This window comes from Camelus bactrianus, chromosome 1 (genome assembly GCF_048773025.1).
Source record: "Camelus bactrianus isolate YW-2024 breed Bactrian camel chromosome 1, ASM4877302v1, whole genome shotgun sequence".
NCBI lineage: Eukaryota > Metazoa > Chordata > Mammalia > Artiodactyla > Camelidae > Camelus > Camelus bactrianus.
In genome coordinates this window covers 52,356,062-52,377,798 of record NC_133539.1, presented here as the reverse complement: position 1 = coordinate 52,377,798, position 21,737 = coordinate 52,356,062, and the positions used below count along the sequence as shown (strand labels likewise).

The 21,737-nt window shown below is 32.7% G+C and overlaps 1 protein-coding gene across 19 annotated transcripts in view; it reads left to right on the top strand.

Annotated features, from left to right (window-relative positions):
* Window positions 1–21,737, top strand: part of ZBTB20 (zinc finger and BTB domain containing 20) — a 758,521-nt gene that overhangs the window by 18,766 nt on the left and 718,018 nt on the right. For 2 of the 19 annotated variants that reach the window (XM_074363912.1, XM_045507271.2), the window contains exon 1: window positions 20,318–20,469. The exons of 15 other annotated variants lie outside the window; for them this stretch is intronic. The gene's annotated coding sequence lies outside the window, so the exon portion shown is untranslated. Of the gene's footprint in view, window positions 1–8,839; window positions 8,886–20,317; window positions 20,470–21,737 lie in introns of those variants that run through there. 2 more of the 19 variants (XM_045507278.2, XM_045507285.2) reach the window with 2 other exon arrangements.

The window sequence follows — 21,737 nt, the reverse complement described above, 5'->3', positions numbered from 1 at the left end:
GAAAAACAACAAAATACAACGCCAATCTTGTACTATTCAAACTAATTCAATTTGAATGATGCTCTAAATTCGATTATTTATTTTAGGATTCCAAGTTGATGTCATAATTTCTTAGTTTAACAAAATAAAAACTGTATACTATTCACTTACATTGGTTTTAACAGTTTATAATAAATCTAAATCTAAATTACCCCATGGAATCTCTTTCATTCAGGGATTATTATTATCATCGTTAGCTAAGCCTTTTCATATGGCATTCATAAATGCCGGAGATTGTTTAAGTACTTAACATTTTTTAACTCATTGGTTTTTTACGAGTCCACGAGGTAGTTAATATTATTATCCCCATTTTACAGATGAGAAAACAAAGACTGAGAGAAGTTAAGTAGCTTGGTAGCTCACTTATTAGGGGTTCAGATGGTAAGTCCAGTTGGTATGAAGAAATGTTTCTTTGTGAAAACTTCACTGAGTTATCCTTCAACAGAACTAATTTTATGATAGTTAAATACTTCAGCCTTCCCTCAGTTCTGCCTTAGAGCGAAACATTTTTATTCACGAGAATCAGTTAAACATTAACATCAAAGCCATCGCAAGAGAGAATGGAAGATACAAACTACATAACCTTGAAGAAATATATAAAATTGCCTTGGAAATGGGGGATTAAATGTATAGATACCAGTTTTGAGTAGTAAGTTGAATGTATATGTGACATGGCATCAGATCTCTGGTCTTATTTTGCTTTGGCTGGTGGAACCTCCCTTACTCATTTGCCTTTTTTCCCTTTTCAGGTGTCCAGAGCTTGTCTAGTAGTGTATTTGTCAGAGGATTGACAAGTATTCTGCTTAATGTTTCTAGTAAAGACACACTTTTGACAATTTAATCTGTTTCCATGCTTAATCCTTTGTGTTTTTAGAATGCTTACTTCTTTTGTTTTCTATTCTCTGTGTCTTGTTTTGATTTTTAAAATAAAAATGTACAATCAGGTAAATAATTATATGTTTTACTAGTAAGTCTTATATTAAAATATATTCAACTATTAATATGCTAGTCTAGATATTGGTATTTGTTAAATTATGTGAAAGGCAGATGTTAGGGAGAAAGGTTTCTGTGGGATGGAATGAAAATAGAGACCTACAAAAATTTTGAGATGATGACAAAGAACTGATATATGAGTCTCCTAATTCTTCTATGGTATCCTGACCAGGTATCTTAAGGGAATATAGATTTAAGAAAGTAGAAGAAAGAACCTTCACTGACCTGGAGTGGATGCAATAGGGAGAGGTGTATGATGACACAGCACATAGAACTAACCTGTGATCACTTGGAAAGGAGCAAGAGTTAGAATTTTATGGACAATCATGCATGTTTTTCACAATGATTGGAATTTTGAGGTAAATTAGTCAGACTTGACCTTTTAACTGATACATTTTTGCCTCAAGAGTAGGTGTTTGATGTTGAAATCAGTGTTTAGAGAAGAAAAATTTTAGAGGCATAAGTTGTAGTTGGAAATTGATCTAGCTGTGTGAATGTAGGCTAGTGAAAGGGTGATTGGCAGTAGTGGATGGACATTGAGGTATTTAAAATGGAATATAACCTGTAAGGGACAGAAACATATTACTCAGACTATGTAGCAATTGTAGAATTGTGTGCTCAGAAGGAGCAAAGAATGTGTATTTTCATATATAGATTCATGCTTTTAAAACTTCAACTGGGCCTTTTGTTTCATGATGAAAATGGACACAGTTCAGTGGGGCATTGTTCACATTTTTTTTCAATGAAGGTGTTTTAGATATGCTTACATTTGCTGAATGGCCAGCTTCTAATGGTCTTTACCTTCAACAGTTAGACGGGAAACTTAGGTGAGATTCTAAATGTGCAGAAGAATTCTCCAAGATTTAGAAACATACAGTTTCATTAAGATATAAAAAGGATCACTAAACTTGACAAAGTCACTTTATATTCTAATTTAAAGTTTCAAAAATCTAAAACTAGGAAAACTTTCTTAAGCACACAAAGGTACTTAATGGGAAATTTTAAATTTTTTTACTGTATTAAATATTTTACTGTAAAAATAAACTTTGAGCTTTCAAAATAAACTGAGACTTGGTGATACTGAAATTTTGCAAGTAGTACAAACTGTTCTTTCTTTAGATGCTTATTGGAATAATGCAAGGTTAGTGATTATGTGAATTTAAACATGATAAAATTAATCTTATGTTCCTCCAAAATAAACCTGTTTTTAGAAACTATAATCTTAATGAAGCTTTACAATATTTTTTGCCCTACTTCTTTGTGTCAAACAAAAAAAGTTGGAAAATAATTCATTGTCCTCCTTCCGCATGGGCAATAGCTCCATTGGTTAAATAACATAGGCTATCTCACTAACAGATTTTCACTATGTTATCCTTGATTCTTGTATTTATTTGCTTCACAGTCAGGAATCTTTCTGGTTCAAGTCTCAATGGATAACAGACTGAAAATACTGCTTTCATCCTTTCTTTTTCCTTTTTCCAAAGATTGTTCTGTTCTTTAACTAAAATTAGTTCAATCACTATAGGTTAAAAAAAAAAAGAATGGAGGTGGCAATAGGTAAAATATGAAAGGTAAAATGGGAATTATTGAAATTGTATAATGGGTACAAGAGTGCATTCATTATACACTATTTTTTAATGCTTGAAATTTTTTATAATGAAAAGAGTTTTTAGATACAGTAAGAAAAATAAAATTAACTCAACTAACAGATGGGCTTGTTGCCCAGTTGTAACTAGAAATGAATTCAAGAAATTTCAGAACACAGACTATAAAATTGACCTTATCTCAACAGGTTATAATTTTATGTTATTTAGTGTGGTCAGTCAGGCTTTAAAGTACTTTGAATTATTATGCATGTTAAAGGCAAAAGCTCAGGTCTAAAACTAACAGAGAACCCTTTCATCACTCCCCATTAATTCTGAAGTTTCATCCCTTTTCAAATCTCTGTCTATTTTTTTCTCTTCTGGTTAAAGCCATCTTTAAATTGTGGCTGTTCCTTGCCATGCTAGTTAGAAAACTTGAGTCTGACTGAAAGATTTTCCATTTTGTCACGTTTTTCTTGTTTGGTTTTTTTTTTGTCATTGTTGTTGTTTTTGTTTGTTGTTGTTTTGCTTTTTCTTCTTCAGTGTACTAAATTACTGCCTTAAGTCAAACATGGTCTCTTATGCCAGTGTGTTATATTAGAAAGAGCACTGGATTGGGAGTCATAAGTTATTAGTCCCAGCTTTCTTATGAACTAGCTTGATGACTTTATACATTTATTTTACTCCTTAAAGCTTTCTAATTATAAGTTGTCTTCAATTTCTCATTTGGGGATTTTTAACTATTCAAAGCTATATATATTTTAAAAATACCTTTCCTGGATGAAGGTACTGTAACACTGTATTTTGCCCCTGTCTGACTTTAACTCATTCTGATAATATCATCCCCTTTAAGTCTTCATTTTGTATGGTTGCATTCCCAAAACAACTCCTATTGACTTTTTTAATTGAATTTTTTTCAAATAGATGTTATATTTTAAAAACAATTTTAGATTTACAGAAAAATGGAGAACTTATGGAAAGTTCTCATATATCCCATACTCATTTTTTTTTGTATTAGTATGGAATTAATGAACCAGTATTAACATATTATTATTAACTAAAACACATGGTTTACTCAGATTTCCTTAGTTTTTACCTAATGCTTTTTCCTATTCCAAGATCCTTTCCAGGATACCACATTACATTTAAAGACTTCATAGTTTTAGAGGAGTTTTAAATTTACAATAAAATTGAGAGGAAGGTATAGAGAGTTCCCATATACCCTCCTCCATTACTAATATCACTCACCAGAATAGTGCATTTTTTTACCAAAGATGAACCTACGTTGACACATCATAATCACCCAAAGTCCATTTTTTACTTTAGGATTCACTTTTGGGGTTGTATATTTTACAGGTTTGGACAAATGTACAATGTCATCTACCCATCATTACAATATTATACAGAGTATTTTCACTGCCCTAAAAATCCTCTGTGCTCTGCCTTTCATCTCCTTAACCTCTTTACCTTTGCTGGCAACCATTGATTTTTTTACTGTCTCCATACTTTTGTCTTTTTCAGAGTATTGTATAGTTGAAATCATACAGTATGTAACCTTTTCAGATTGGCTTCTTTCACTTATTAATACGTATTTAAGATTCCTCCATGTCTTTCCATGGCTCGATAACTTACTTCTTTCTAGCACAGAATAATGTTCCATTGTCTGGATATATCATAGTTATTTATCCATTCCCCTACTGAAGGACATCTTGGTTATTTCCAAGTTTTGGCAATTATGAATAAAGTTACTGTAAACATCTGTGTGCAGGTTTTTTTTGTTGACATAAGTTTTCAGCTTCTTTGGGTGAAAACCAAAGAGCATGATTGCTAGGTTGTATGGTAAAGAGTATGTTTAATTTTGTAAGAAACCACCAAATTATCTTCCAAAGTAGCTCTACCATTTTGCATTATCACCAGCAATACGTGAGTTCCTGTTTTTCCACATCCCTTGCTAGCATTTGATGTTGTTAGTGTTCTGGATTTTGGCCCTTCTAACAGGTGTGTAGTGGCATCTGGTAGTCTTAATTTGCATTTCTCTGAAGACATATAATATGGAGCATCTTTTCATATGCTTATCTGCCATCTATGTATCTACTTTGGTAAGGTATTTGTTAAGTTCTTTGGCCTATTTTTTAATTGGGTTGTTTATATTCTTATTGTTAAGTTTTAAGAGTTCTTTGTATATTTTGGGTAACAGTCCTTAATCTGGTGTATCTTTTGCAAATATTTTCTCTTGACACTGTCTTTTTCAAAGCAGAAGTTTTTAATTTTAATTTTAACGGAGTCCAGATTATTGGCTTATTGTGGGGACCTCCTTATGACTGGACCCCTGGGATTTTTTAACTCAGAATTGTTCACAGTAAGTCTCTAGCAATTGGTCGATTACAGTCCAGGTTTTCTTACCCTGGCAGTGCTTTCTGTGACAATATCTGCTCATGAGTCTCTGTTCCAGAAAACGGTGACTCCTTGTATTCACCTGTCTCTCCAATCTTATGGATCTAAGAAGAATCAATGATTTTTCAGTCTGTTGAGCTTTTTACTTTTTAGGAGAAAATGGCAACTTCCAAGCTCCTTATGTGTGGAACCAGAAACTGGAAGCCTATCCTATTGAATTTTATTAATTAAATGCCATATACAAATCCGATCCTTATTAGTAACTGTAAATAAGTAATTGACAATGTAGTGGCTCTCTCTCTCACTCCACCCCCTTTTCTCCCTCTCTCTCTCCCTCAGTAATCTCTTTCAGAATGATGATTTTGAGTAAAATAAAAGCAACAAATCAAGAAATTGAAATATTTGAGAACTACTTCATTCAATTTAGAACTGTTAAATAAGAGGTTGACACTTAGGTAAAGTAGAAATAAGCACAGAAACACAAGCTAAGATTTATTAAATGCTTGCTATGTGCCTGACCTTATTGAGTTTGGCATTTGAAAGTTTGTACTCTAGAATTAGTCTGCTGGGTTTAAATCCTAGTTCTGGTGGACTACTTGTGGGACCTTGGACTCCATGATTCTCGTTTGTAAAAAATTTAATAATAGTATATAGGGCTTTGTGATGATTAAATGAGATAATATAAGTAAAATGTTTAACATTGTGTCTGTCATATGGTAAAATACTTGAGAAATGCTAGTTATTACCAACACTTGGATTAGCTCATTTTAATCAGCACAAAAACTCTTGTGCTTTAGGTGCTTTTATTTGCCCATTTTTAAGAAGAGGACAAAAGGTTTAATGATATTAAGGGATTTGTCTAAAGTAGGAGGGCCAAGATTTATTTGAACTTGAGCAGTCAAATTAGTACCCATGTAATTTTAACTTTTATGCTCTATTTCTTCCTAATTAGTAAGAAACAGATACAAGACAGGCTAAGGGCTCAAAGAAATGATTCTTTAAGTGTGATCTCGAGAGTCTTGTAGTCATTGACGTTATTAATCAGCTCTTCTTTCAGAATTGGTTAGATGAAATGATGATCTTATTTTAATGCACCACCCAATATTTTAGACATACCTATTTTTATGAAATTATTTTTTATTAATAATTATTTTATTAAGATATTTTATAAGTACAAAAATAATTTATGTATTATATAGAAAGTATTGAAAATACAAAAAAGTATCCAGAAACAAAGTGATTTCAGTACTCAGAGACAACTGCTTTTTTTAAGATTATGTGCACTTTTTATTAACATTTTTTCCCAGCTTTACTGAAGTATGATTGACAAATAAAAACTGAATATATTTAGCTTGTACAACATGATTTTTTAAGGTATACAACATGATAATTTAATATATGTATACATTGTAAAATGATTACCATAACCAAGTTAATTAACATATCTATCCCCTTACATAGTTACTTTTTTTTTCCTTTGTGGTAACACTTAAGATTTACTCTCTTAGTAAATTACAAGTATACAATACAGTATTATTAACTATAATCACCATGCTGTATATTAGCTCCCCAGAACATATTAATCTTGTAGTATCATTTAGGAAGAAATAAATTGATTACTGAGGAAATTTAGTATATTACTAAAAGGTATAAAACTATACTCTAAATTTTATTTAAAAGTCATTACCCACCTTGAACGGTCATACTAGCTATTACAAGTTTTTATATAAGCATATCTTCTTTAATTCAGTGTTTTTTTTTTTCATAGAAAGCTATTTTCTTGGACTGTATTATGAAAGTATTTGGCTTCACTAACCAAATTCTCAGATTCTAGAATCACTAGTGATAATAATGTGAATATGTCCTTCATTTTCATAAATACTTCACTTTGAGCCTAGGTAAATAGTTTAATAATATTTGTAATCATTAAATATATCACTTTCTTAGTGTAAAACATTCTGTGTTAGTTCTGGCTCAGACGTTTTTTTTTCAGTAGCTGGGGAACCAGGCTTGATTGAATGGTAGGTGTAAGTTCAGTTTTGTAACTGTACTTCTTGCAAGATCTTGTACAAATTATTTACTCTTTCTGAAGCTCAGTTTATTTCTGTGAAAAATTAGGATGACGTCAAATTACTTCGTAGGGTGGCAGTAAGGATTAAATTCAGTAATGTGAAGAAAGTTTTTAAGTTGTTATGTGATGGGCAAAATATAAATTGTTGATGTGAATCATTACTAGCTAGAAGAGATCTAAAATGCAAAAAAGTTGAGAAATTCTTGGTTTAGGAATGAAAGGAGGAAACAGATTATCATTTAATGATTTTTGCTTGGGTCGAACACTTTATATTTGTTCTCATTGAATAGTTTTGCCCAATTTTTCCTATTGAGGAAACTGAAATCTTGGAAAATGAGTAACTGGGTTTTTACATCTAGTGAATGTGGTTGCTTGATTCAAATCCAGGCTTGTTTGACTTTAAAGCCCATGTTCTTTCTACCAAAACACTGTGCTTCCTGTACACTTCGAGATGCAGTGTACCATCCATGGATAATTAAAAGTAACATGAAAAGCTAATCTTTCAGGTTCTCATTAAGATACAATGATGCTTTATATTTATTATTCCTCCTTTTACTTTCTCTAAATATTTCAAAATGATTTTTTTTTTTTTTTAGAATGAAGGTAGATTTATTCAGAGTGAGATACACACTCCATAGATGTCTAGAGTGTAGGCTTCTCAGAAAGCCAGAGAGGGCCTGGGGCCAGGGAGGTGGTGTGGTTAGTTAAAGTAAAAGTACATACACAGTCCATAGACAGACTGCGGGCAGTCTCTAAAGGTGAGAGAGAGCCAGAGGCTTAAGAGATAAACATTCCATAGGCAGAATGTGGGCCATCTCCAGAGGCAGGTGAGAGGCCAGAGGCAAGAGGTGAGAGGCCAGAGGCAAGAGTTAAGAGGTGAGAGGCAAGAGGCTGCAACCTCAGAGCATGGGGTCATCTAGGAAAGGCAGGTTCTATGTAGTTTGAGTAATAAAAGTGGTGTAGAGGATACACAGATGACTTAAATAAAGGGGAAAGATCACACTCAACTTCCTTCTAAGTCAGCTTTTCATAGTGCAGCTTTTTTGTTAGAAGTGCATTTTCTTTTTTAGGACATTAGGCATATCAAATGTAAATATGGAAACACATTTCCAAATCTAAACAGAAATTGTTTTTCGATTTTCTATACCTTACCTTCCATCTGTTAGTACAAATAATTAAGAGTTACTGTATTTTCAAAAGCTCTGGAGAGTGTTAACCTTCCCGCAAAAGTATAATGAAGTATGTATAAAAACAATAGCATGTTTTGCAGTGCTTGTGCAGTTAATTAATCATTCCTATCAAAAATGGAGTTGCCAGAATTTTTATAAACAATAAACAGCACGTGATGGTAGTACCCTATATACATTCATTCAACAACATTTATCTAATTATTGAACACTTAATACATTCAAAGCATTGTACTTTGCACTATTAAGATACAGGGATGGCTACAACATAACTTTGCTTCTAGGAACCTTGAAATTTTGTGGACTATATAAGCATGTAGACACCCAATTCTATCTGTGCTAATAAATATTTCTGATTTTGTACAATTAATTTTGTTCTTTCCTAGGGAAGAAAACTTTTTTTTATCAAGTGTTCATAATGTGTAGATACTGTACTTAAAAATTAATATATTCAATGTGCTTTGAAGGATACCTTGCACTTTGTGGGTTCTCAACAAATTATCTGTTACTATCAGTCTACATAATTATCAAAACCACTTTGTGAAATGGCTATTCTTATTCTCATTTTATAGATGAGGTATATGAGACATGGAAAAGTAACTTGCTTGAGAATGCATAGTAAGTATTATTCAAATCTAATTCAGTGGCCCATGCTGTTGTACAGTGGTCTCAAAAATAGTGTGCATGCACTCTAGGAAATACAATAAATATTTGAGAAGATATCAAAACTTTTATGTCTATTTTCACTTTAAAAATCTAAGAAATTAAAGTTTACTAGTCTTATATGTAGATTGTTGCTGGCAATGTCAAAGTATCATTTTCATGCATTGTTAAGCTATACAAAGCAACCTGAGTGGAGAGTGGGAGTTGATTTGCTTTAAGATTTGGGGGTACTGAATTTTGTCTGTGCCTTGTTATGCGGAGTCACAGATTACATTATCTAATGTTAAATAAATCAACTCTTATGAAACAAACCAACTCTGAAAAAAAGCAGAATAAATATGCTACTAATAATTGAACACATTTGAACAAGAATATCTTTAATACATTTTATGAATTCATTGTCAGCTATTTCATAAAAATAATTTAAATGATGATTTAATCATGTTTGATAATAAGTCAACCAAAAATAATTATTGCAAAGACTATTTAAAATATGGATTTATATTCACTCTCAGTAAGGATGAACTTCACCCTTAGTGTATGGCTTGCCTTGAGAAAAATGACTGAAATAATGCATGAAAAATAATATGACAACTATATCACATTTGTCAGCAAATGCTGTTAGAAGATGCATAGAATACATTGCTGAAGATTTGAAGAAATAAGTATTTGAATAAACTGTATAGTGTGAAAGTTTTACTGTATGGTAATGAAAGTATCAATATTTCTAATATTTCAACCAATGGTAGTTGTTAGGTTCAATTTCAGTAATACAAAGAACTACATTCTTATGAATCTCTAAAAGATTGTTAGCAAAGATACCTACTAGGTGTCAAAATACTCTCTAAGTTATGCATTCTGAAATAACTATTTTAACATAATTTTGTAGTGTTGGTGTGGTTGCAATGGAAAAAGATTTCTGGGTAAGATGACAGAGCTACTTCTAGACATGAAATTCATTCACTCATCATTTATAAGCAAGCTATTTTAGCAAATCAACTAAAGTCAAAGGATACACAAGTGCTGTAAGGATGTCGTTGATGTGATTAATTTGTTTTTTTTTTCAATAAAATCTTTAAAATGCAATAGAATCAAATATGGAAGATTCTTAAAATTTTAGTGGAATCTTTACGATACTCTGTAGTAAGATGGAGAGTTGCCATGAATACTGTTTGTATCACTTGAGGTTCACTGGTTATTCAGTGGTAGATTATTGAGAAGCTATATGAAATTTATGGCAGTTATACATTTTTCTTTTATTGGATGACAAGAGTTCTAATTTTGCTGACATTTTCTGTGATGACAGGTGGCTGACAGTACTATGTTCTCCAACATATATTTTTGGGAAAAAAAGAAACATACTGATCTCTCTTTTTTTTTTAAAGTAATTATATTAACAATGAGTGAGAAGGTGTCTGCTTTTTTAAAGATCCATAGTATGGAGAGAACACTTTCATACTGAATGTTATTATTTTCATTATAATGTGATTTTGTTGCCAAAACCAATGTAATTGTAAAACTCCAGTTTCTGTATAACTTAAAAACTGTGTCTGAATAGTTTTTTGAAACCTGGAACATAATTTTATAACTTGTTTTAAAATCTTCCAAATGAAATCTTTAAGTAGATTTAAAAAATTCTTTTGTTAAAAAATAAAAATGCTTCATGTACCTCTTAGTTTATAAGAATGACTGATTGACATCTGGTAAGATGGAAATTTACCAGCTAACTTTCAAAAAAATCTTTTACACAATTGGTGGTTGAAATTGAAAATTGAGTATTCTGATTTAATAAGCACAGCTAGTGATGCTCTTCTTCCATTTTGATCTACTATTTTCTGATGCTTTTCCCCCATCATGACAACCATTAGAGCTAAATATCACAATAACCTGAACATAGTACCACATTTTCAAATGACTACTTCACGAAGTGTAAAACAAAGTCAAAACATAAGGAATGATAAATATTTAATCAAATTACTCTGTTTAAAAAAAATTTTTTTAGTGAGATCATAAATGTTTAAAAATTGTTGCTAAATCCAACAAAATTAAGTTATTTAAAAATATTATTTATTTCTTATTTATTTCATCCTTTAAAATGCCTATTAATTCATATGTTCTATAATACATATAATATAGTAATCTATAATTTATAAATACTTATATATATTGGAGTACGGGCTTATATTTAATTGGTTCCCAGTCAGAAAAACAGAAATGACTTAAAACAGAGTGACTTTAATTCAGGGAATTGGTTACAGAAGTGATGGAAAGTCTGGTGGAAGGAAAAGAAGGCGGCTGTGTTATTTACCAATGAGTACCCCTAGAAAGCAGGGGAAAGTTATGTTACTCAGAGCTTATAAGCACTGTGCTGCTGAGGCAGCTGGAGCACTTTTGTGGCTGTAAATGTAGGAATTGCCACTGCCACCACTTTGCAGGAAGCCAGGTAACCACACTTCTACTGACCAAGCAAGAGCTTAGGTTGCACAGTTCCTCCAGCGCTGCTGTACTTGCCAAGGCTGTTAGAGCTTCCAGTCAGTCACCTGTGATGGCTGCTGCTGTTCTGCAACTGTAGTACTATCACTATGATCAGCAGCGCTGAGAGCCAGATCCCAAGAGCTCTGTGCTCCAGAGACTGTTGAAGCACCATTGCTGAGATGGCTAGTGCCAAAAGCAGAAGGAAATAAAATTCTCTCTCTGATCTTCTTCCAGTGCTTCCATCCTGGCAAAACAATCTAGGAAATACAGTTTTCAGGTTCCACCACAGAAGAGAGCATGAAAAAGATGAGAATGGAGTTGAGAACCAACTAATGATCTACATAGAATTCAAATTATTTCTTACTGATGGGGTATATAATTTTTAAAAACTGGAGAATCCATTGGTCTAGAGTATAGGGGTAATAGCTCGGTAGTAAAACTGCATCTTCCTTCAAATTTTATTAATTTGTTTTAGAAGATGGATCCTGGTGTGTTATCTAAACCTAGGGCTGTTATTCAGGAAGCATACAATGGCAGTATATCACTTATTTATAGCCAGTGTCTGTTTTGAGTAGCAGTTACAGCAACATTTCTTATTGGTCTATGCCCATGCCTTACCAGCTATGAATACTTTGCACATCATTTACCACTGCCTAAAATCTGCTCTGATTTATGATTTATTTGTATACACTTATTAATTTAACTTTTAAAATAATAGTATAGTGAAATTTAGCACCTGGAAAACTTCAGAATTTTTAAAATTCATAATATCTAATATTTTATTTTATAATATATAATATTTTATAGTATCTATTATTTTATTGTAAAAATATATTGTAAGTAGTTAAACTGCTGTGTGAAGCACAAATTAATTATTGAGTGGCATATTGAATTAAATGTATTTATTGGTAAAAGGAATATAGGAGGGGAAGTTTATTTTAGGCAAAAACCACGTGAATTTTATTCAAATATTATCTTAGAATGGTTTGCAGTTTATTTCAATTACAGACTTTTAGATATGACATCATAAGAAGTGTGTATTGGAGTCCTAGACCATTAAATTTCTAAAATGAAATCCACAATGATTTATTTCTTTCATAGCCCTTTTTATAATTAATACAGATTTAATTATGGGTAGTGTTCTTTTCCTATTGATTACTAATAAAACTATTTCCTAATGAGACACTCATTTTATGTTCATAGTCTACATAGGTTTAAATTATGTTGGGAGTATTATTTGCGTTATGGAAGGTTTAGTTATTGCATTATAAATGGTGAAATGTCATCAGTTTGAAATAGAGTAGGACATCTCCTTTAATTTAGTTATAAGCCTGAATTTATGGATATTCAACATGAAGTAGAATTTGTTTTGATAATTTTGAAATACTCAATATGATTATTAAAACAAAATTTAATGTAATATAATTTATTTCAAAATTTCTATTTCACAAGAATTCCATAAAACAGACCTGACACATTATACATGCTGAATGTATATACTCTGATTAATGAGGTTTTCCTATATTTGTTATTGATAGAAATGAAGAAGATTGAGATTTTATGTAGATATTGTCCAAAAACTTAATATGACCTTATAGGTTTAAAAGGTTATGGTTGTAAACCTATAACTTATCAGGGTTAAATGAGCTTTCTTAAAAATAAAAGATATCATTTTTACCCATTTTGAGTTGTCCTTGTGGCCTGTTGCCTCAGAGGAGTTAGCAGGCTGTTATCATGCTGACTCTATTATTAATAACTGGCTTCAATATTACTAGACAGATTGTTATTAATGTTTCCAACTCTCTAATCAAACTGTTTCATGGTATGATTCTTTCATCACTTTTGAAATTTATTTATTTGTATCCTACTTTTCTTTACTAACCTTTCTTTAAATTTTGAGACTGTTTCTCAGATGTATGTAAAATACATATTGAAATTATCTGGGGAATACATATGCTCTCAAACTTGTTTCTCATCATTAGTCTTTTCCCAAAACTTCTCAATCTCAGCAGTTTATTATTCTAGAAAATTTTGAGAGCAGTTCTGTCAAGCCCCTTCCTTTATTACTTACAAACTCCATTTGGATTGAGTTTAGGCCTGACTTCTACCACTCATTAGCTACAAGACTTAGGGTGTCAGTTTCCTCATATATAAATGAAAACATTAATGTTACTTATAATGCTGCTGGGAGGATTAAATGAGTTAGTGTATGCAGCACTAAGCATAGTTCCTGACACATTCTAGTAGTGATAACTTTTATTATAAGAATGCATCTATACTAATAGCAACTTTTGTAGATTAGAAGAATATGGAGACTGAATTTCTGCATATAGAGTCACCAGTTAGGACAGCAGGGATCTCACCAACCTGCTGCACAAATAACATCTATTACAATTATGATGCCTCTTTCATATCTTCTACGCAACTTTTACTTTCCCTGTAGAATCCACTCTGTAGTTTGTTTCTTTTCCCTTGTGCTTTATATACTCTGTACATATGAATACATTTTTATGTAAAATGTTGAAACTAAAACTATTGCTAGCACTGTTCTAGATTGTTAAGGAGAGAGGGTTGAGCAGGCAGCTGGAAGAGTTAATATGGCATGTTTGTCTAATACATTTTTCTAGAGCCAGAGAAGTATTATTGAGAATGACATTTTTATGTTTTTTAATTCTTTGATTCAAAATTTATTGATTGTGTCACAAAAGTACTTTCCTCTCCTAAATTTCTGAAGATATTCATGTCAGTTAAGATCAGTTTATAGAGGTAGTAACAGCAACAATAATAATCATAATAATCTTGTAATTCAGACATTAATCTCTGTGCCTCTTCTCCACATGGCCATATTTCTCCTGTGTATTTGTAGGGAAAAGGTGATTGACTCATATTCGTATCTGAGTCATTCTGTGTTAAAGATACTTTTGACTTTTCACTATTCACTATTCACCAGTTACTGGCCACTATTCACAGTGCTGCTGGTCTCTCCTTAGAACTCCTGGAGTATTTTCTCTCCCATTAAGAAGCTTCTGTGTTTCCAAAGGCTACAGCATAGGAGTGAGTGTGTGGCAGTACTTTAATTTTTTCATCCTTTTATTATTTATTATGCTATTTAATAAGGCTGTTGAATACATCAAGCTTTCCAGATTTGGAGAGAAGAAGAATATTTACATTGCAAAAATGCAAACCTCTTAGAATTCAATATTAAGCATCATTCTAAAAAAAAAGAAAACATCCGTGGCCACCTTGACATTGGAGAATTTCTCACTGCCCATCTTTCTTTCCTGTCATTCTTCTCTCTTTCTCCTCCCCTGTCATTTCTATGCTCCTCTACTTCAAATTGTTCTCAATTTATTTTGTAGCACACTTTAATGGCACAAGAAGAGTTATTCAGGTCCCACTCTCTGACCCTTCCCAAGCTTACAAAGGTATTTTTCTCAAAGGAGATGGTTCCATTCCTATGAGGAACTCTAAGGCCAATTTCAGAGTCATACTTGAACACTAATTGTAGATATGAAAGAAATAATGGATAAATGAATTTTCTTCTCAGAGATGATGTGAATTAAAATTCTGCTAGCTCCAGGGCAATACCTTTTTTATTCAACAGTTTATTATGAAAATTTTCAGACATACAGAAAAGTTGAAGGGTATTACTTTTTTGTCTACTATAACCATTTTTGTTTTTTGCAAAATCTTAAAGTAAGATTATGTTTTATATGTGATTTAACACATGTTAAAATGCTTTTTACAGGTTGTCTATATCATCCTTACAACTCAAATTTATTAGAGTTTTTAATTAACCAAGGTTTATAAATCCCATATATCATTGCTTTGTTCATTTGTTGTCATTTATTCATTTATTTAAGAAAACTTAATTGAGCTTCAACACTGTCCTGGTGTCCCACGAGGTGTCAGGCCAACAAAGCTTAGTAAGTAGAGTCTCTATTCTGGGAAGTTCCCTCAGTCCAGTGGAGAAGGTAGGCATGTTAAAGGATAGATGTCTACAATGCTGCAAAAGGCTTAATAAAAGTACTCTTAGTGATGGAGTTCACATGTATTGCTTTGTTTTCATTTTAAACAAATATTTGTTGACTGTAATCGAAATTAGAGATGCATCTCTTCCCATATAAGGATCATACAACTGGCCTACTATTAGTAAACTATGATTTATCTACAATCTCTTCTAGTTTTTCTTGGGACTGATGGGATACAGTTTTAAAACAGATGACCAGGATTAAGAATTGCTATCTAATTAGGCTACATAGAATTGACTTTATGATGGTGGCCCCAATGACCAAGTCAGTAGTTAGTGTGGCACTTACTCATTTTGACCCACTAATCCCACTTTGCTTTTCTACTCATATACTAGGGCTGAAATTCTTCTTTTGTCCAGCATGGCAACATGACCCTTACTTTCACTCCTCCCCTTTCATTTTCTTTTTCAATCTGGGCAATAAAAATATCTTTTAAGAATGTTCTTGTAAGAAGTCTTAACCTATCCTGACATTTTTTCCTGTTCAGCCTCACATAATATGAAAACAACAATGATGCCTGAAAAAGGACTTGGTAAAATTATACTTGGGATAATGGTAAATGCTTCTGAAATTAGTTGTCTTTCTTTCCAAAATTAAAAAAGAAGTCTTACCCTTCAAATACTTTTGGAAGTACTCATTTGCTAGATCAACAATTTCTGATCAAAGTACATTGTAACCCTAAAATAAATGAAATTTTATGCTCCAGGGAAATATCAGTGATTTGCTTAGTCATCTAAGAAGTACATGTACTGTGTTCTTATAGAAGACACTTTACTAAACATGTTGGGGACAATGGAAAAAATTTACTCAATGGGCCTATAAACCACATTGTTAGAAAAGAAACTATCTGTCTCCAATCTAACCTCAATAATTCCCCCAGCTACACACACACACACACATACACACACACACATGCACACCCTTTCGTGTGCCACATTTTAAATTTAGTTATTTTTTATTTATTTTATTTTATTTCATTTTTAGTTTTTTGAGGGAAAAGCACAAAGTTTAAGGCACTGCATTACATGGGATATTACATTAAGTAGTGGCAAGATTATTTGCTTGCACTAATATTGTTCACAGGTCTGTCCCCCAGCAGCCCGTGAAGCCTTCACAAGCAGAAACTTACATCATACGTTTTATCTTCATTTTTCATCCTCAAGTATAGTAGATGGCACATAGTGGGCACAAAATAAGTTTAGGTAATGCACAAAGATTAGAGCAAGGGTAAATTCTTGCAAAATGAGTCATTAGAAGTCTTCAGAATATATCTCTAAATAAGTCAAAGTTAAAACTAACTACATAAAATCATATGATATTATTTAGTCAAAGTTAAAACTAACTACATAAAATCATATGATATTATTTACACATAATTTATAATTCCTTGATTTTTTCCATGCCTTTCTCAAGCTATGGAAAATAAGAATTTGTATTGTATTTTCTTTATTATTTATTTTGTTCTTTAAATAATTATTTGCATTACTATTTGATACTTGATTTACTTGAACTTAGGAACCTTGGAACTGTGTAGTCTTTTTTCTTTTTCTTTTCTTTTAAACACAGGGCATTCAGGAGAATAATCTATGGGACCTGTATATAATGCAAGTAGCCTTTATGAATTGATAGCCTTATTGATTACATGTTATTTTCCAGTTCAAGCAAATGGAAGCACATATTTATGGACATTTGGAAACAACAACAAAAAAATGTGATTGAATGGAGTATGTAAACTTTTAAATAACAGAGTTGTTAGACTCTTAGACCAAGTGTGTTGAGAGCTCTGGGTGTAAATTAGAAGAGCAAATTTGCACTATGCTGTATTGGTAAGCAAGGTATGAGTAGTCATCAGGTTGTTTTGGATTTGACTCATTACCACAGAATCTTATGGCTAGATGGGGCCTGAGCTAGCATTAGATATTGGGAGACAATATAGTATAGAGATTAAGAACATGATCCCTAAATCAGGCAGGCTGAGTTCAAATTTTATTACTGCTATGCTGTGTGATCTTGGGCAAGTCACTTGACCTTTCTGTTTCTTCACCTGGAAATAAGACTAAAAACAATCCCTACCTCATAGAGTCATTGTTAGGATTTAATAAGTTAATAAATGCAAAGTACTTAGAAGAATGCATGGAATGTAGTAAGGATTTAAGCATTAGCTATCATCATAATTATTATTATGTTACGCAGTTCAGCTCCTCTCTTTTAAATTTAACTTTATTATTTTTTATATGAAGCTGAGAATGGTTACATGACTTGCCCAGGGTGCACAAACTACTTGTGGTGACACTGGGACCAAAACCAGTTGTTAACTCCCATTTTAAGATCTTTCTACAGGATGAAATTGCCCCATGGCATATCAACATATGAAACAATTTAATTTAATAACTTTGTAACTTCAGAGTCTGATAGTCAATTAGGATTATTGTTTCACGTGGTGCTATGGTTATTTAATACACGGGTCTCCAGTCCCAGCAGGGAAAGTATATCTTGAACTCCAGAAAGTACTAAGAATATGTCACTTATTGTGCTTGGAATCTAGTAAAGTGTGCAGATACGGAGGAAGTGTTGAGAGGTTGTGAATTTTTCACTAAGCCAAAATATTTGTTTTTCTTTTTTAAATTCAAATAGCTAGTTGTTCTTAAGAAAAGGTGAATAGCTATATTCCTTTCGACTCCTGCTGGTAGAAGTCAAATATTGTCTTCCTATTTTCTTCGGGTTAAAAAAAACTAAACAAAACAAAAATACCTAGAACCCTATTTTAAAAAGTCAGGACATACTAATATCTCATTTTAATCAGTCTGTCAAACTGTGTGGCTTGTGTGCTTTTTTAAGTGGCATTTTTCTTCATACATTTAAACAAAACTTCAGAGAAACAATAGGGCAATAGTAGAAACAGAACTGCAGGCTGAGCAGTAAGGGGTGAGATGCATGCTGGTACCTTAAGCACATTAAGTGAGTCTTAGAAAGATTTTTCATGACCGAAAGTAGGGCTCATTACATACCCTTTCATGTATGTTTGTTCCTTCTTTATTAAGCAGCCACCCTTAAGAGAGGTACAACACTATTGCAGTACCAGAGAATTAGAGTTGGTGGTTTACAATGAAAGTGGAGAGTCTGGACTCTTGGTTCCTTGCTAGAATTTTCCCAGGACAGTTTGCTTAAGAGTGGCCAGACATCACCTTCTAATTTCTGTGCTGTGGGTTATCTACCTTTAAATTAGCTAAAGCAATGTTGATCTCTGTTGTGAACATGACGTAAGAGTTAACTGTCATTCTGAAAGATATTTGTGAATCAGGTGAAGATATAGTTAAGCAATAAGTTGTATATTGAAGTGATTGTTATTTATTTTATTAACTGAAAACTAACTTTTAAAGGAATTGATGCTTATATAAATGAAGTAGTCTATGCAGAGGAACACATCCTAATTTTTGAAGCATGGTGAAACACTGAACCATATAAACAGGATGATTTTATAATTAATATACTTAATTATTGGTCCCCAAATGCAGGGTTTGAAAAAGTCAGAATCAATCATTTTCTTCATTTTAATGTAAATTTTCTTTAGAATATTTACTCTCTACTGTAATGTTTTTAAGTCCCATCTAAAAGATACACAGCCAAACTATAGAAATATTTTAAGGAAGGTAGCTGTCTAGGTAGACTAGCAAAATCTAGTTTTTAAAAATTGGGGGGTAAGGAGAAAGGCTTGAAACTAGTATCGTTTTCTGATCTTTGTAATTCCAGAGCTGCAAATATATCACTTACAGGAGAAAAGGCACCTGGGAGTGGGGAAAGGGGTGGAGAAACACGTAATGGGGTGAGGAGTGCAATATTAGCATTATTTTGCTTCTCATTTGTAAAAAAAATGTTTGGAGGTATCAGACAAAGAAAAACTGTTTTTTTATTTTTCTTTTAGAGAAGCTTTATTTAGAAGCATTGATTATTTTTATTTTTCCCTCCTAATAAAAGAACAAGGGGTTTCTGCTCTGGTTTCAGATCCATATTCTATGAAATCTTGTCCTGCTTGCGATGGAAGTGCCTTATGGGATTTATTTCTGTTGTTGTAACACTATGTACTATATGCATTGCACCTGTTCACACAGAGTACATTGCATTGTGATGTTTGCACAGATAGAAGCTTCAAATAAGAAACCAATCTGCCTTCTTCTAGAGTACCAATCTATTAGTTACTTAATTAAACTTAATTCTGTTTTGTCTGCAATTTCTCTTATGGTCTTGATTTATTTACTGAGTAATGATTTCTTCTTTCCAGTTATCAGTTTTGTCTGAGATCAGTTTTCCTATTGTATGGAGTCTGTTTCTTTTAGAGCCTCCTTTAAGACTGCTCTGACTTTAAAATCATTACTAAGCTTTTGTCAGAGCAGATTTGTTGACAGTCTTCTCACATTAAAAAAATAAATTTAAATGATTGCACAAATAAGCTATGTATTTCACTATTTCCTGCTAATATGCAAAAAATGTATTTATGATAATTACATGTACTGTGTGCCAGAACCGAAACAATACATTCCTCATAATGGAGCATAAATAAAGAAGGTGGAGCCAGCTGCTCTTAAACTGTTTATTTGCAAGCAGTAATGATATAGAGAATATACCTTTTTCACTCTGTTAGCCTGGCAATACTGAACCTGTTGCTGCATTAGACGAGTTGCATTTTGCTGGATAGGGGAAGGAGGGCTGTCTGCTGTCTGGTAGGAGGGCTTTGTCTGTGCCTTTCTCTCTGTTTCTTTCTGTTTTTCTTTCTCTCTCTCCTCTTCTCTCTCTCTCACTCGCTTGCTCTGTCTCTGTCTCTCTCTCCCTCTCTGCCCCCCCTCCCTCCCTCTCTCTTGCTCTCTCTCTCTCTTCCCGTCTCTGTGGTTTGTAAGGTAGGTTGCAGTGTGTGTATATACACAACATCAAGAGCAGGAAAATGGACTCATTAGGGAGGCAGGCAGTCATTACCACTCACACTGTACTTCCAGGGAGACACCGATTATGAGAAGAGAAACTCAGCGCTGGGGAAGAAGGTAGGGCAGACAACTTTCATAAAAAAAATCCTGCTTGCTCAATCCCCCCTCTACCTATCATCTCCTTTAGCCCCCAATGCTTTTATTCTTCCTCCCTTGAATTTTAATTTCCAGATTTAAGTTTGACAGAGCTATTGCTAGCTTAAAATTTGGAACATATATAGAAGGCCTATCCTCTATTAATTTTCTTCCTACTATTTAAGGGTGTGCCCTTGTGATTTAGTTTAATTACTTTAAAAATAATTACAAACAAACCTATTTTTCTCACTAAAGTACCAAATAAATCAGTATCTTCCACTCTTTTAAAACAGACCCCTCCGTATGTTTGTTAGTCTCTTTGCTTTTCTTGTCTGTTTATGCAATTCCATCTGTCTGTCTATATTATCATGTTGTCCTTATTTATTGCTAACTGGGTTTTGTTAGTCATCTGCCAGTGAGTTTTAGCTGCAGTGACAGTGTGGGTATTACTAAAGTGAGACTCTTGTTCTTTGTTTTACATTGAAGTTTAAAGTCCATATTTACATTTTAAATCCTTGAAACAGGTTGCATACTTTTTGCCAGTATATTTATTTGATGACATTGGCCATAAGGCAAGGGGTTGTCACTAAGGGTGGGTAAAAATCTAGTAATTATTTTTATTATTACAAACTCTTCTATATTACATCTAGGAGTGTATTTTGAAAGAAATAAGGTACTCTGTTTTGTAACTTTTATTTTGCACATGGACTTGTACATTTATAGGGATATCACTGTGGTTAGTAAGAATGCAAACTTTCTTAACAAGCAGTTTTTATCCTAGGACAGTTTCCTTTTAGTATGTTACTGTTTATTTATGCTTAGGGAGGGAGGAGTAGGGGGCTGGCCATCTTTTTACAAAGTGGAAGCTATGAAGTGTATCAGGCCATCTTGAGCAACAACTGTAAGTATTCATTTAACATTTCAGGAACTATAAGTAATGTATTTATTATTTCAAATGTAGTTTTGAGGTGCTTTCTTTTTCCTTTATTATTTATGTCTTTTTTATGGTAGGAAAAGTTGCATTTCACAACTAGCTGACATTGTTGAAGAGTTTTCCCACAACAGTGTTCTTCGAAATTCAAAGGAGTAGTTAAATAGGTCCATTTGAAATGATTTGTCTAATGGAGTTTTATTCACATTGGTCCAAAAGTAAAACTGCTTTTCATTTGGTAAAAATTAAATCAGACGGTGAGATATCAAATGTTTTCAGCACATACATAAGCAATGATAGAAAATGGGTGCTAATCTAT